The following is a 17,500-nucleotide window of genomic DNA, read 5'->3' as shown; positions in this document are numbered from 1 at the left end:
AACCTAACCTAACCTAATCCTAGCCTAACCCTAACTTAATTCAACCTAACCTAACCTCATCTTACCTAATCTAGCCAAACTTATTCTAACCTAATCTGACCTAATCTATCCTAACATAGCCCTAACTTAACCCTAATTTAACCTATCCTAACTTAACCTAACCTAAACCTAGCCCAACATAACCTTAACCTAACTTAACCTAATCTAACTCTAATTTAACCCTATCCTAATCTAACCCTAACCTAACCTAACTTGACCTGACCTAACCTAACACTATCCTAACCTAAATTAACCTACCCCTAACCTAACCCAATCCTAACTTGAATTGACCCTAACCAAACCTAATCTTGCCTAACCCTAACCTATCGTAACCCCAACCTGATCTAACTTAACCCTAACCCAACCCTAACCTAAACCTAAGCTAACCTTAACCTAATCTAACCTAATTTGACCTAATCTAAACCTAACCCTAACCTAATCTAACACAAATGGAGGACAAAATGAAGAGAGAAGACGTGGCCATGCGACGAGATATTGCAGGATCTTCACAGACATTACATCCTAAGGGGGAAAAAGCCTTTGGTATATGTATGTATGTATGTATGTACATCCAGCGAGCAGGAGAAAAAAGTAAAGGACATGAATATCAACATCGAGGGAGAGAGAGGGGGCGAGGAAAACAGAGAGGGAGAGAAAAGAAAAAGAGAAAAATGTAGAAGAAAAGAGAAAGAGAGAGAGGGGGGAGAGAAAAGAGAAAGAGAAAAAGGAAGAGGAAAAGAGAGAGAGTGAGAGAGAGAGAGAGAGAGAGAGAGAGAGAGAGAGAGAGAGAGAGAGAGAGAGAGAGAGAGAGAGAGAGAGAGAGAGAGAGAGAGAGAGAGAGAGAGAGAGAGCATATGAATGACATCTGTCCAATTACAGCAGTTGATGAATGAAATTGTCCTTAGTACAAATTATATGCACTCAGTGTTTACACGATATTTACATTTTTGTGCAATATAATGAAATCTGAACCAGAGGGAAGCAAGACTGAACCTCGTGAGTTCTCCTTAACTCTTGTAAGAAGAAATAAGAACAAATAAGAAAAGACACACATGCGCGCGTGCAGGCACAAAAAAGTGATGTAAATTGGGGAAGAGAATTGGGCAGTAATGAAGGGAGACCCGCACAGCTTTCCAAATAGGGCACTGGACAAATGGAATGGATCGCCTGGGGAAATGGCCCGCGCTCAATGTATATATGTATGATTTCGAATAAAGATAGGACACTATTCTACTGAACGAAGGTGAAGAGGCTTACGCCAGGAGGGGCCTAGCTGCAGCAGAAGGTGGTACCTTTGTCTTGTGTGTGTGTATTCACTTGGTCTTTGGATCACGTGTTGGATTCGTGATCGACAGCTATTTCCCTCCCGGAGGAGAGCTCAGAGTTCGTAGGTCCGAACTATGGGTAATGCTATGAACTTACACACACACACACACACCCAACTCCCCGCCCACGAGAGTCAGAGTAACGACCCGAAGCGCAGCGGTACCGAACTAATTTCGGCCCTGGGCAGGATTCGAACCAAGTACTACGGGCACCACCATGCTAGCAGTTTAGCGCTTTACCAACTGTGTGTGTGTGCGTGTGTATGCATGTGTGTGTGTGTGTGTGTGTGTATTCGTGTGTGTGTTTATAGCCGATGTTTCTAGTTCCCAATCCCCACGATACTTTTTTTTTTTTAGGGGGGGGGTTCAGCATCTTTTTACTTTATTTTGTAACTTCCTTTAAACATTCAGCATTCATTCCTTTTCTTCTTCCGCCTCCTCCTCTTCCATTCTCATTCAGTTCAAGTTTGTACCCTGTAGTTACGACTGCGCGTGTCCCCCTCTTCCCCTTTGTGCAGCTGTACAGGGGGGTCATCAAACCTCCCTCTCCCTTCTTTCCCCCAAGGATGATAGTCCCGGTTACCACGTCTAACTTTATTTAAATTAAGGAAACAATTGCTCTTGGTTCTTTCTTCTATACTAAAAATATAATCGTAGCTACATACAAAAACCGATGGCAACATTTATGTATTCAATAATTTTGGCAAAAGACTTTGGTGATAGATAACATTGCATATGTGATTATTATGGATTGTTTACAAGAACAGATTATACATAAAAACTACTGAATAGAAATATTTACAATATAGATTTATAAAGACACATATAAACACACACACACACACACACACACACACACACACACACACACACACACACACACACACACACACACACACACACACACACACACACACACACACACACACACACACACACACACATATATATATATATATATATATATATATATATTACTACAAGTGAAGGGGTGACTTAAATCCTGTCGCGCAAGGTTTTCGCTACAGGACAAAGGTTGCAGTTTCGGAACCCGGCAGAGAATGGGTCCATTCCAGATTGACCCTTCTTTCTTTATGACCTCCAGAATGGCAACGCATTTCCAAGAACTGCCCTAACATGTTGGGCTGCGCGTAACGGAATTAGATCTCCATCAAGATATGTAAATATTTTTTTTTTAGTCTGACTACACCCTTCGCTTTACGTCACCGATTCGAATTTTGTTGATTTTTTTTTATTTCTTATTCATTATTTTTACTTTCTCTGCATTACTTTAACTTATAGATGAAATATTCTTATTAATTGCACGTGACTGGGGTATCCCGTTTCTCCGCATCCTGATATAAGATTCATTATATATATATATATACATATATATACACACATATATATATATACATACATATATATACATACATATATATATATATATATATATATATATACATATATATATATACATACATATATATATACATACATATATATATATATATATGTGTGTGTGTGTATTTACCTAGTTGTATTTACCTAGTTGTATTTTACGGGAAGGGGAGCTATGCTCGTGGGGTCCCGTCTTCATATCTCATTTTATCTAAACTATTTTTAAATTCATTTATTGTTTTTGCACACACCACTTTCTCATCTAACATGTTCCAACTGTCTATTACTCTGTGAGGAAAGCTGTTCTTTTTCAAATCGCTTCTATAGCTGTCTTTTTTTTATTTTCTTTCCGTGTCCTCTAGTATTTCTGTCATCCCATTTTATCAGATTCTCTCTGTCAGTAATTTCTATGCCTTTCATGATTCTGTAAATAGCTATCAAATCTCCTCTCTCTCTTCTTTGCTCTAGTGTCTGTAGTTCAAGTTTTTCTAGTCTCTCTTCATATGATAGTTTTGAGAGTGTTGGTGCCAATTTTGTAATTGCTCTTTGTATTCTTTCAAGTTTTTTTAATACATTTTTTTGTACTTGGTGACCATATCGTTGCTGCATATTCCAATCTTGGTCTTATCAGGGTGATTAGGATTTTTTTCACCATTTCTTCATCCAGGTATGTAAATGCAACTTTGATTGTTCTTATTAGATTATAAGTTTCTCCAAAAATCTTATTTATATGTTTCTCAGGTGACATATTATTCATAACAATGACTCCCAGGTCCTTCTCATTTTCTACTTTTTTTATTCCTTCTTCTCCCAATTTATATGCTCCTGTTATTCTGTTTTTGCTTTTTCCAAATTCCATTATACTACACTTTTTTGTATTGAACTCCATCTCCCACTTCCTACTCCATTCCTGTACTTTATTTAGATCTCTCTGTAGTGATTCACAATCTTCTTCAGTTTTCACTCTTTTCAGTAGTTTTTCATCATCTGCAAAGAAGCTCATATAGCTTTCAATTCCTTCATCCATATCATTAATATATATAGCAAACATTATTGGGGCCAGAACTGTTCCCTGCGGAACACCGCTTATTACTTCATCCCATTTTGAGTGCTGATTTCTTATCACTACTCTCATTTTTCTTTCTTGCAAAAAGTCCTCCATCCAATTTAGTAGTTTGCCCTGTATTCCTCCTTCAGTTTCTAATTTCTTAAGCAACTTCTTATGTGGTACTTTGTCAAAAGCTTTCTTTAGATCTAAAAATGCACAGTCCGCCCATCCATATTAAATTGGTGACGCATGATCGTCCTTGTCTGAATCCAAATTGCCTTGGATTTAACACTTTGTTTTTTTCTAAATATTTTACCCATCTACTTTTGATAATTCTTTCACAAATTTTTGCTATTGTACTTGTTAGAGAGACTGGTCTATAGTTTGTAGGTTCTTCTTTATTTCCTCCTTTATATATAGGTACTATATTTGCTTTTTTCCAATCTTCTGGAACTTTTCCTTCTTTCAAGGAACTATTTAGTATGCTATGTATTTTGTCTGCCAGTTCATTCCTGCATTCTTTTAGTATCCAGTTTGCTATTTCATCTGGTCCATGCGATTTTCTGACATCAAGATTACTCAAGTGTGTTAATATTTCATTCTTTGTTACTTCTATTTCTTCCATAGGGGGGACTTTTTCTTTCCATTCGTTCTCTTCAGGTTGTATGTTCTCCCTTGTAAACACTGATTTAAAATGTTTGTTCATAATTTCCGCCATTTCCATTTCCTCAGTGTATTCAACTCCCTCCTGTCTTAATTTCTCCAAGTCTTGTTTGTTTTTCAGTTTATTGTTTACAAATCTGTAGAATAGTTTGGGTTGATCTTTACACTTTTCTATGATATCTTTTTTATATTTTCTCTCTTCCTCTCTGCACATTTGTACATATTCATTTCTATAACAGGTATATATTTTCCATTTTTCAGGTCTTCTGTCTTTTTTTCCATCTGGTCCAGACTTTGTCTCTTTTGTCTTTTAACTCCCTACAGCTTTTGTTGTACCAGCATTTTACATATTCTTTTTCTTGTTTTTGTCTTGGGACATACTTTTCCACTCCTTTTTTGTAAATTTTTGTCAAAATATTCCATTTCTCTTCTACTGCTGTTTCTTCTTTGTATATTTCTTCCCAGTTTTCCTTTTGAAAGAATTCTCTTATTTTATCAAAGTTTGTTTTTTCATACATCATTCTTCCTTTTCTGTATTGTTCATTTCTTTTCATATATTTTTCTTCATTAAGTTCCAGTTCAATCAATATGTGGTCACTTTTACTTATTGGTGTTTTATATTCAATTTTGTCCACTATTCTAGGTTCGGATGTAATTACTAGGTCTAGTCTCGATGGCTCTTCTTCATTTCTATACATGGTGTTCTCCTGTATCCATTGTGTCATTGTATGGTCAGTAACCATCTCAAGTAGAGCGTTTCCCCATGAGCCGTCTCCACCCTTTACTGTCATTTCTTCCCAGCAGATTTCTTTGCAATTAAAGTCGCCCATCATAACTATTTTTCCTCCCTCTTCCATTATCTTGTTTAATGTTATCTTTGTGTCCTCTAACATACTTTTATGTTCACTCTCTTCCCATGAGGCTGTTTTTGGGGGCACATAATTTATCACAAACTTTCTGTTCTTCTTATCTCTGTCTTCTACTTCCATCATTATCATCTCTACTGTATTCTTTCCATATGTGACACACTTCACGTTTATATCCTTCTTAGTCAGGAACATAACTCCACCCCCTTCCTTTTTCACTCTGTTTCTAATCCAGTAATTATATGCATCATGTCCTACACTGTTGGGTGGTAGTGGACCTTTTAATTTTGTTTCTACAATTCCCATTATGTCTGGTTCTTTATCTTTCAAATAATCATTCAGCTCATTCAATCCTGTTATTAATCCATCTATATTTGTGTAAGACACTCTTAGTTTTCTGCCACTTCCATTGTGTTCTCTGTTTACCTTTTGTTTTTCTCTTGTATGTCGACTTTCTTTAGTTTCATATTCACTACTCTCCAATAGAATCTCTCTTTTTCTGACTCCGTTCTTATCTCGTTTTTTTCCTTTGCTTCAAGTCTTTTCTGTTTTTCTTCCTCTCTTTCCTCTTTATTCATTTCCCTTTTTATCCATACCTTTTTATATTGTTCACTTGCTGCTAGTTTCCCTGTTTTGGATAAGATATTCTCAGCCGTAGTTTGTGATCTGAATTTAATCTTAATTGGTCTGGTCTTGTCTGTACTATATTTCCCGAGCCTGAATTTCTCTTCGATTTGTTTCATTATTTCTGGTTCATCTTCCTGAACTAATTCTAGTAAATTTCTTACTTTTTCATTTTCCTCCTTGATTCTTGTGGTTCTATCTGGGTTATGTTTCTCTTCCATTCCTAATATAATTATACATTTCTTTTTGTCTGCTAGGTCTCTTACTATATTCTCCTTCTGTCTCATCACTTTAATAACTGAGTTTTCAGTTTGTTCATTCATTTGCTGTCTGATTATGTCAGTGAATGCAACCTTGCTATTTTCTTGAATTTTTTCCAACCCTCCTTGTTCTCCTTATTATTCTCCTTTAAGACTTTATTCTCATCTTTTACTTCTTTTAACTGTTTTTTTAATTCTTCAATTTCCTTAGTTAAGTTTTTGTTCGCCTTCTCTAGTTCTTCCAATTTTTCAACTCTCCGTAAAATATTGTTAACATCACCGAACCTACGCTCCAAGTCCTCGATCATCTTATCGACCTTCTCTTCTAGTCTTGTCAGTCGGGGGGGGGGGGGGTTTGTGTCCCCCCCACCCTCTTTAAATCCCTGGAAAATATTCTCATCACTTTCTACTGTATTGCTCTTATCTATACTTCTAATCTTTACATTTTTATTAGACATTTCATCGTCGCTCAGCTGGTCGGGGGGCCTTTTGTTTACCTTTCGCCTGTCTGCCTGGGCCAAGTCTACTCCTTCCTCATTTCCTTCCATTTCCCTCAGTAATCCCTCCCCTTTTTCTCTTTCCCTACTTTCCTACCACTCCACGAGCAATTTCCCCCCCACCCTGTAAAAACAATAGGCACTTCTCTTTGCGTTGGGATCCACAAAACTTCAATTTTCTTCAGAACGTCTTCTAAGCCGTCCATTCGTTGAAGTGTGTGTGTGTGTGTATACATATATATGTATCTATATATATGTGTGTGTGTTTGTGTGTGTGTATGCATGTATATATATATATATATATGTATATACATACATACATACATATATATATATATATGTATATATATTTATATATATATATATATATATATATATATATATATATGTATGTATATGGAAATAAACTCATCTGCTGGGATTCGAACCCCCACCAGAGCGGCTTGCTTCATACAAGGCGAGGATCGTACCGCCTACGCCACCGCGTCAAAAATGACACAAACTATATACATATATTTATATATATATATATATATATATATATATATATATATACATATATATATATATGTATATATATATATATATATATATATATATATATATATTATATATATATATATATAAGAACATAAGAACATAAGAATAAAGGAGACTACAAAAGACCATTAGGCCTACACTAGGCAGCTCCGTATCCATCACCACCTGTCATCCCCATCCATAAAGTTGTCTAATAGTTTTTTAAAACAACTGATAGTTTCAGCGCTTACTACATGGTTACTAAGTTTATTCCATTCATCGACCACCCTATTAATAAACCAATTCTTGCCTATTTCCTTCTTAAATCTAAATTTGTCCAGTTTATACCCATTACTGCGAGTCCTGCCCTGTTGTTTTATTATGATGACCTTGTTTTCATCACCCTTGTTATAGCCTTTGATCCACTTGAACACTTCTATTAGATCACCCCGCACTCTGCGTCTTTCCAGAGAGTGTAAGTTTATGTGCCTAAGCCTCTCTTCGTAAGGCAAATTTCCGAGTCCTTGTATCATTTTGGTCATTCTTCTCTGTACGGATTCTAGTAAATTTATGTCCATTCTGTAGGACGGAGACCAAAACTGTACCGCATAGTCAAGGATGGGGATAACTATCGCTAGATAGAGTTTAATAATTACCTCTGCACTTCTATTCGTTACCGTCCTAGCAATGAAGCCTAATGCCCTGTTAGCTTTATTTCTGGCGCTAATGCACTGCTTCCTGGTTTTAAGGTCCGGACTCACCAGAACTCCCAAGTCCCTCTCGCACTCAGATTTGTCTAAAAACGTGTTATCTAAGTTGTATCTATTTTCGGGGTTGTGTAGCCCTACGTTTAACACGCTACACTTAGAGATATTGAAGTTCATTTACCATTTCACCGACCATGTTAACAATTTATTAAGATCATCCTGCAGAATCTGGGCGTCGTCTCCTGACCTAATTAGGCGTCCTACCGTATTTTAGTGTCGTCCGCAAACTTACTAACATCACTATTTAACCCATTGTCTAAGTCGTTTATATACATAATGAACAACAAGGGACCCAAAACCGAGCCCTGGGGGACCCCGCTAGTAACATTGCCCCACCTAGATTTTATTCCATTTATGGTGACCCGCTGTTTTCTGTTACTAATCCAAGCTCTAATCCATTCTAACACTTTTCCTCCTATGCCATGGGCTTTGATTTTATTTAGTAGTCTCTGGTGTGGCACTTTGTCGAACGCTTTGCTAAAGTCAAGGTAAATAACATCGTAATTTTCATTGTTGTCTGACGCCTTATATACTTTAGTGTAAAAGGATAGAAGATTGTACGTATGTATTTACCTAGTTGTATTTTACGGGAAGTGGAGCTATGCTCGTGGTGTCCCGTCTTCATATCTCGTTTTATCTAGACTGTTTTTAAATTCGTGTATCGTTTTTGCACACACCACGTTCTCATCTAACTTGTTCCAAACATCTATTACCCTGTGGGAAAGCTGTTCTTTTTTAGGTCTCTTCTATAACTGTCTTTCTTGATTTTCTTTCGGTGTTCTCTTTTATCTCTACTATCCCATTTTATTAGATCCTCTCTATCAACAGTTTCTATGCCTTTCATGATTCTATAAATAGTTATCAAGTCTCCTCTCTCTCGTCTTTGCTCTAATGTCTGTAGCTCAAGTTTTGCTAGTCTCTCTTCATATGACAGTTCTGAGAGTGTTGGTGCCAATTTCGTAATTGCTCTTTGTATTCTTTCAAGTTTTGTTATACATTTTTTTTGTACTTGGTGACCACGTCGTCGGTGCATACTCCAATCTTAGTCTTATCAAAGTGACTAGTATTTTCTTCACAATTTCTTCGTCCAAGTATATAAATGCCACTTTGATTGTTCTTATTAAATTATAAGTTTCTCCATTTTTTTTTTTATATGTTTCTCAGGGGACATACTATTATCATTTCTTCCTTTCCCGATTTATATGATCCCACTATCCTTTTTTTTTATTTTTCCAAATTCCATTATACTACACTTCTTAATATTGCATTCCATCTCCCACTTCCTACTTCATTCCCATACTTTATTGAGATCACTCTATAGCGACTCACAATCTTCTACAGTGTTCACTTTTTTCAACAATTTTGCATCGTCCGCAAAGAAGCTCATATAACTTTCAATTCCTTTATCCATATCATTAATATATATATATATATACATACATATATTATATATATATACATATATATATACATACATATATATACATATGAAACATTATTGGGGCCAGAACTGTTTCTTGTGGAACCCCACTAATCACTTCATCCCAATTAGAGTTTGTCTCTTATCACTACTCTCATATTTCTTTCAAGCAAGAAGTCTTCCATCCACTTTAGCAGTTTGCCCTGTATTCCTCCTGCAGTTTCTAATTTCTTTAGCAATTTCTTATGTAGCACCTTATCAAAAGCTTTTTTCAGGTCTAGAAATGCACAATCAGCCCATCCATCTCTTTCTTGTATTACATCTATTAGCCTTGAATAGAAACACATTAAGTTTGTGACGCATGATCGTCCTTGTCTAAATCCAAATTGCCTTGAATTTAGTACGTTTTTTTAAATGCCTTACCCATCTAATTTTGATAATTCTTTCACAAATTTTTGCTATCGTACTTGTAAGAGAGACCGGTCTATAGTTAGTAGGGTCTACCTTGTTTCCCCCTTTCATATATTGGTACCATATTTGCTCTTTTCCAATCTTCTGGAACTTTTCCTTCTTTCAATGAACTGCTTATTAGATTATGTATTTTGTCTGTTAGTTCATTCCTGCATTCTTTCAAAATCCAGTTTACCATTTCATCTGGTCCATGCGATTTTCTGACATTGAGATTACTCAAGTGATTCATTATTTCATTCCTTGTTACTTCTGTTTCTTTCATAGGGGGGACTTTCTCCTCCCACTTGATATCTCTAGGTTGTATGTTCTCCCTTGTAAACACCGATTCAAAATGCTTGTTCATAATTTCTGCCCTTTCTATTTCCTCTGTGTATTCAACTCCACTTTGTCGTAGTTTCTCTAATTGTTGTTTGTTTTTCAGTTTGTTGTTTACAAATCTGTAAAATGGTTTTGGTTGATCTTTACATTTTTCTATGACATCTTTTTCGTATTTTCTCTTTTCTTCTCTGCACACTTGTACATATTCATTTCTATAACTAGTATATATTTTCCATTTTTCAGTTTTTTTTTTTCATTTTATCCAAGCTTTATCCCTTTTGTCTTTTAACTCCTACATCTTTTGTTGTACCAACACTTTACATATCCTTTTTCTTGTTTTTGCCTTTTCCACTCCTTTATAAATATTTGTCAAAATAGTCCATTTCTCTTCTACTGTTGTTTCCACCGTATGTATCCTTTCCCAGTCTGCTTTTTGAAAGAATTCTCTTATTTTATGAAAAAAAAAAAAATCAATACATCAGTCTTCCCTTTCTATATTGTTCGTTTTTTTTCCCATGTATATTTCCTCATTTAGTTCCAGTTCAACCAATATGTGGTCACTTTTACTTATTGGTGTCTTATATTCAATCTTGTCCACTATTTCAGGTTCTGATGTGATTATTAGGTCCAGTCTCGATGTTTCTTCCTCATTTCTATACCTAGTATTCTCTTGTATCCATTGCGTATGTTCTATAATCATACGAAGTAGTACATTTCCCCATAGGTCATCTCCACCCTTCTGTGTCATCTCTTCCCAGCAGACTTCTTTACAATTAAAGTCACCCATTATAAATATTCTTCCTCCATCTTCCATTATCTTATTTAGTGTTACCCTTGTGTCTTCTAACATATTTTTGTGTTCTCTCTCTTCCCACGAACCCAATTTAGGAGGCACATAATTTACTACAAACTTATTGCTCTTTCCATCCCTGTCCTCCACTTCCATCATAATCATCTCTACTCTATTCTTTCCATATGTGACATTCCTCACATTTATATCCTTCTGAATCAGGAAGATAACTCCACCCCCCTTGTTTTATCTCTCTGCTTCTATTCCAATAATTATATGCACCATGTCCTACACTGTTGGGTGGTAGTGGACCTTTTAAATTTATCTCTACAATTCCCATTATATCCGTTTCTTTTTCCTTCAGATAACCATTCAATTCGTTCAAGACTGTTATTAAGCCATCTATATTTGTGTAATACACTTTTAATTTTCTGCTACTTCCATTGTATTATCTGTTTCCCTTCCGTTTTTCTCTGCTCTGAACTATTTCCTGACTTTCATATCCACTACTCTCCAATAGAATTTCTCTTTTTCTGACTCTGTTCTTTTCTCGTTTTTTTCCTTAGCTTCTAGTCTTTTTGTTTTCTCATTCTCTCTTTCCTCTTTATTCATTTATTTTTTAATCCATACTTGTTTATATTGATCACCGTTTGCTAGTTTCCCTGTTTTTGCTAAGATATTCTCTGCTGTCGTTTGTGACCGACCTGAATTTAACCTTAGTTGGTCTGGTCTTATCTGTATTGTATTTCCCTATTCTATATATTTCTTCAATTTCTTTCTCTGGTTCTTGTTCATCCTCTTGAACTACTTCTAATATACTATTTACTTACTATCTATATTCTCCTTCTCTCTCATCACTTAGATAACTGTGTCCTTAGTTTGTTCTTTCATCTGTTGTCACTATATCTCTAAATATAATTTTGTTGTTCTCTTGAATTTTTCTCCAACCCTGTGCTTCTTTTTCTATGCACTCTTTATTGTCTTTATTATTCCTCTTTAATTCCTCATTCTCATCTTTTACTTCTTTTAACTGTCTTTTTAATTCTTCTATTTCTTTATTTAGGTTTTGGTTCTCCTTCTTTAGTTCTTCCAATTTATCAATTCTTTGCGTAATCCGTGTAAGTTGGCTGAACCAAACCTCCCAGTGTTCGATCATTTTCTCTAGTTTTTCCTCTAGATTTGCTAACCGGGGGAGGTTGGCATCCCCTCCCTCATTAAATCTATGGAAATTATTATCTCCACTTTCTATTGTGTTGTTCTTATCTATATATCTAATTTTAGTGTCTTTACTGATATTTTCGATTTCACCTGCGCCGTGTGCTGCCCTCTTGTTGACATATCTTCTGATGTCCGGGGGAGCCCGTTCCTCTCCTTCCTCATTTCCTTCCATTTTCCTCAGTAATCCCTTCCTTTCTCCTTTTTCTTTACCTTCCCACTACACCACGAGTTTTCCCCTTCCCTACTAATACAACAAAGGTACTCCCTCGTCGTTGAGATCGACGAAAATTGAATTTTTTCCTGGAGTTCCAAACTTCGCTGTCACTTCGACCGACGTGTGTATGTGTGTGTGTGTGTGTGTGTGTGTGTGTGTGTGTGTGCGTGTGTGTGTGTGTGTGTGTGTATTCACCTTGGTCTTTGGATCACGTGTTGGACTCGTGATCTATAGCTATTTCCCTCCCGGAAGAGAGCTCAGAGCTCGTATGACCGATCTATGGGTAATGCTATGACCTTACACACACGCCCAACTCCCCGCCCACGAGAGTCAGAGTGACGACCCGAAGCGCAGCGATACCGAAATATATTTGGCCCTGGGCAGGATTCGAACCAGGTACTGCGAGCACCACCGTGCTGGCAGTCCAGCCCTCTACCAACCGCGCCACCGAGTCGTGTGTGTGTGTGTGTGTGTGTGTGTGTGTGTGTGATTCACCTTGGTCTTTGGATTACGTGTTGGAGCCGTGATCGACAGCTATTTCACTCCCGGAAGAGAGCTCAGAGCTCGTATGACCGATCTATGGGTAATGCTTAGCAATACTGAAATTATTTGCAGCCCTGGGCAGGATTCGAACCCGGACCGCCTCCGAGTCGTGTCGTGTGTGTGTGTGTGTGTGTGTGTGTGTGTGTGTGCGTTTGTGTGTGCGTGTATGCGTGCGTGCGTGTGTGTGTAGCCTATTAGGTTGGACTAGTAATTGGTTGAATGGTCGAAAACAGAGTTGTTTTAAATGGAAAAACTTCTAGATGGAAAAATGTTACAAGTGGAGTTCCTCAGGGTTCCGTCCTTGGGGCACTTCTATTCATAGTATATATAAATGATATAGACCATGGACTAAAATCTACTGTTTCCAAATTTGCTGATGATACAAAACTGTGCGGAGTGGCAAATGATCACTCAAACCAATTAGATATTCAAGAAGATTTAGATTTATTACAGCAATGGTCTGAAAAGTGGCTAATGAAATTTAACACAAGTAAATGCAAGGTAATGCACATAGGTAAAAATAACAGTAAGTACGATTACAAGTTATTTGGAAATTCGTTAACAAAAGTGGATAGTGAAAAAGATCTCGGCGTAATTATCAGTAACGACCTCAAATCATTCAAGCAGTGTATTTCATCCTCTGAGAAAGAAAATAAGATTCTAGGACTGATTGCGCGATCTTTTGATTTTCAAAAGTCCATCACTCATTAACAAGCTATATAAATCGTTAGTTCGTCCACATTTGGAATATGCTGTTTCCGTATGGTCACCGAATCTCATTAAAGACATTGACAGACTGGAAAAAGTACAACGGCGAGCCACAAAACTCATTCCAAATATCAAAAATAAATCATACGAAAATCGACTAAAATATATGAATCTGTTTTCCCTAAAAAGGCGTAGACTCAGAGGTGACTTGATACAGGTCTTTAAGATTTTAAAGGGAATTGACAACATCAAAAGTGACAAAATTTTCGCATTGAATGAGAATCAGACAAGAAACAATGGTCTCAAATTGTCCAGAAATAGATTCAATTTGGAAGTAGGTAGAAACAACTTTGCCAACCGTGTAGTTAATGAATGGGATAAACTTCCTGCACAGGTAGTGCAATGTAGTTCAGTTCGAAGCTTTAAGAATCATTTAGATAAACACCTAAGCAAGATGCTGTAACGATTATAATTTATTTTATATTATTTGTTTTGTTATCATTTGTCTGTCTGATTTCCATTTATTATTAGTTATATGTCAATTTATTATTATTTACTATTTACCTGTTTGTTTATCATTTAACTATACATATGCCTTTATTTATGTTTTTTATTTGTTATTTACATTATTATAGTTTTTATTTATTATTTTATCATTATTATGATTTTTTTCGCATCCGACCTAGATATGTCAATTTATTATTATTTACTATTTACCTATTTGTTTATTATTTAACTATACCTATGCATTCATTTATGTATTTTATTTGTTATTTACATTATTAATGTTTTTATTTATTATTTTATTATTATGATGATTTTTTCGCATCCGACCTAGATATGGACCAAAAGGTCTCCTGTCGGCATGCTCCGGCTTTGTAATCCTTTGTAATCCTTTGTGTGTGCATTTGTGTGCGATTCACCATGATCTTTGGATCACGTGTTGGACTCGTGATCGACAGCTATTTCCCTCCCGGAAGAGAGCTCAGAGCTCGTATATGACCGATCTATGGGTAATGATGTGACATTACCCACACCCACCCACCCCCACACACACACACACACACGAGAGTTGGGGTAACAGCTTGCAGCGCAGCGATACTGAAATTATTTAAACCCTGTGCGGGATTCGAACCAGGACCTCCGTAGCGGCAGCCGGGAAATTTACCACTGCGCCACGAGGTGTGTGTGTGTGTGTGTGTGTGTGTGTGTGTGTGTGTGTGTGTGTGTGTGTGATTCACCATGGTCTTGGATCATGTGTTGGATTCGACTCGTGATCGACAGTTATTAACCTCCCGGATGAGAGCTCAGAGCTCGTATGACCGATCTATGGGTAATATTGTGACCTTACACGCACACACACACCCAACCCCACGCCCACCAGAGTTGGAGTAACACCCCGGAACGAAGCGATACTGAAATTATTTCAGCCCTGGGCGGGAGTCGAACCCGGACCGCCATAATGGCGCGCGGGTGTGTGTGTGTGTGTGATTCACCTTGGTCTTTCACCTTGGTCTTTGGATCACGTGTTGGACTCGTGATCGACAGCTATTTCCCTCTCGGAAGAGAGCTCAGAGCTCGTATGACCGATCTATGGGTAATTATTTGATCCTATACGCACACACATACCCAACTCCCCGCCCACGAGAGTTGGAGTAGCGACTCGAAGCGCTACGATTCAGAAATTATTTCAGCCCTGGGCAGGATTCGAACCCGGACCGCCGTAGTGACAGTCTGGGACTCTACCAACCGGACCACCTAGTGTGTGTGAGTGTGTATTTACCTAGTTGTATTTTGCGGGAGAAGAGCTATGCTCGTAGTGCCCTGCAGTTGTATCTTTCCGCATCCAGTTCTTTCTTAAAATCATGTATAGTTTTAGCACTCACTGTTTTCTCTTTCAATTTTTCCATGTATGTATTACTCTGTGTGTAAAGCTGTTCTTTTTCAAATCTCTTCTGTAACTGTCCTTCTTAAGTTTCTTCTCGTGTCCTCTTGTGTTTCTTCTGTCCCATTAAAGTAGATAATCCCTATCAAGGATTTCCATCCCTTTCATAATTCTGTAGATGGTTATCAAATCGCCTCTTTCTTTTCTTTGCTCCAGAGTTAGTAAGTTTAGTTTGTCCAATCTTTGTTCGTATGTCAACTTGCTAAGTGTTGGTGCCGTCTTTCTCAATGCTCTTTCAATTCTTTCTATTTTTTCATATTTTTTATTGTACTGGGTGTCCATAGTGACGCTGCATATTCTAATTTTGGTCTTATCAGTGTAACTAGTATTTTCTTTACCATTTCCTCGTCCATGTAGTCAAAGCCCACTTTCTTTGATCTTATTAGATTGTAGGTTTCTCCAACTATTTTGTTTACATATTTGTCTGGTGTCATGTCGTTTGAGATAATTACTCCTAGGTCTCTTTCTGAGTTTACTTTTATAACTTCCTTTGTTCCAATTTTGTAATGACCGGATATTCTATTTTTACTTTTTCCAAATTCCATTATACTACATTTCTTAATCTTGAAATTCACTTCGTTCTTTTTACTCCATTTCCAGACTTTGTGTGTGTGTGTGTGTGCGTGTGTGTGGACAAGAGTGACTATAAATCTTCATCTATTCTTCATTTTATTTAAGTATTTGTGCGTTAATTCACCTATTATATCATGTATTTTTTGCTGCAAAGGGGAGTTTCCCTCACTTGAATAACACCACGTATCGACAACAAAATAGATGACTAAAATCACAAATCACCCATTTGGCTGAGACCTATATTTATTCAGTCTGCCGCCATATTATTTGATTCATTTAACAGAGAAATACGTTCACTAGTCATCGAATGGAAACGTGAGCCCAGTACTCAAGCCATTCACCCAAGTCATGATGATGATGATGGTCTTCGTCGGTTAATGTCGACCATGAATGTTGCGCCCCTCCAAAGCGCAAGTCAGAGCGCTATGATATGGAGGGCCAGCAGTCACTCAGCTGGCTGTAGGACCCTCCCCCTCTCCACGTCGCTGATGAGTTCAAAGGAACAACAACGCTGTTACAGTTTCGCACAAGCATCGATGCAGGAGTTTCCGGAGAGATGCTCTATCAGCGAACTGCCTATGGGACTCCAAACTCCTGATTTTTCCTTGAGGTTTAATCCTGAAGCCTTTCCCATAGATGGGTGTGACCGCAAGACAGCGGGCCATGTTACAGGTAGTAATGGGTTACTTGGTACCATTAGCTGGGATATCCTTGACCTGACCATCTGCGTCATCTGCTGATTTAACCTAGGGTCGTAAGACCCTAGGTACAGCGTGTGGCCACGAGGAGGCATAGCAGAAATTTTGGTGATGGAGAGGCTGTGTACTGGCAAAGGAAGGCTTACGCATTCGGCTTCCCCTTTTACCAAAAGGCTAGCCAGTGGGAGTAGCTTTAAGAGAGTAGAAGGGAGCAGAGCATGCAGCCTACACTAGATACTGTACTAGACGCATCACATCACCTTGTACTAGCTAGCACCCACGCACACACACACACACAAAACCACTCGCCCACCACTCCTTCTCTTTGATCTCCTGGGTAGTGAAGAGGAATCCCTGTATTTGTATAAAATCCCCTGGCGGCAGTTGGAATTAATACTGGACATGATGTGTTCACGGTATCTCCAAGTCCATCAACACCAGTTCCTAACAACCATACCCTACTGCTATAACAACCGTCATCAAGAACAACTCCATCGATAACAACAGCAACAAAACAGACACCAATACCACCATGTGCAAAATCAACATGTGTCTTTGGCAGGTGCTTGGCTGTTGTAACAACAACTACAACA

Source organism: Oratosquilla oratoria, chromosome 37, assembly GCF_046742065.1.
Source record: "Oratosquilla oratoria isolate Oo_2021 chromosome 37, ASM4674206v1, whole genome shotgun sequence".
Lineage (NCBI taxonomy): Eukaryota > Metazoa > Arthropoda > Malacostraca > Stomatopoda > Squillidae > Oratosquilla > Oratosquilla oratoria.
Note: the sequence above shows the minus strand (reverse complement) of the source record.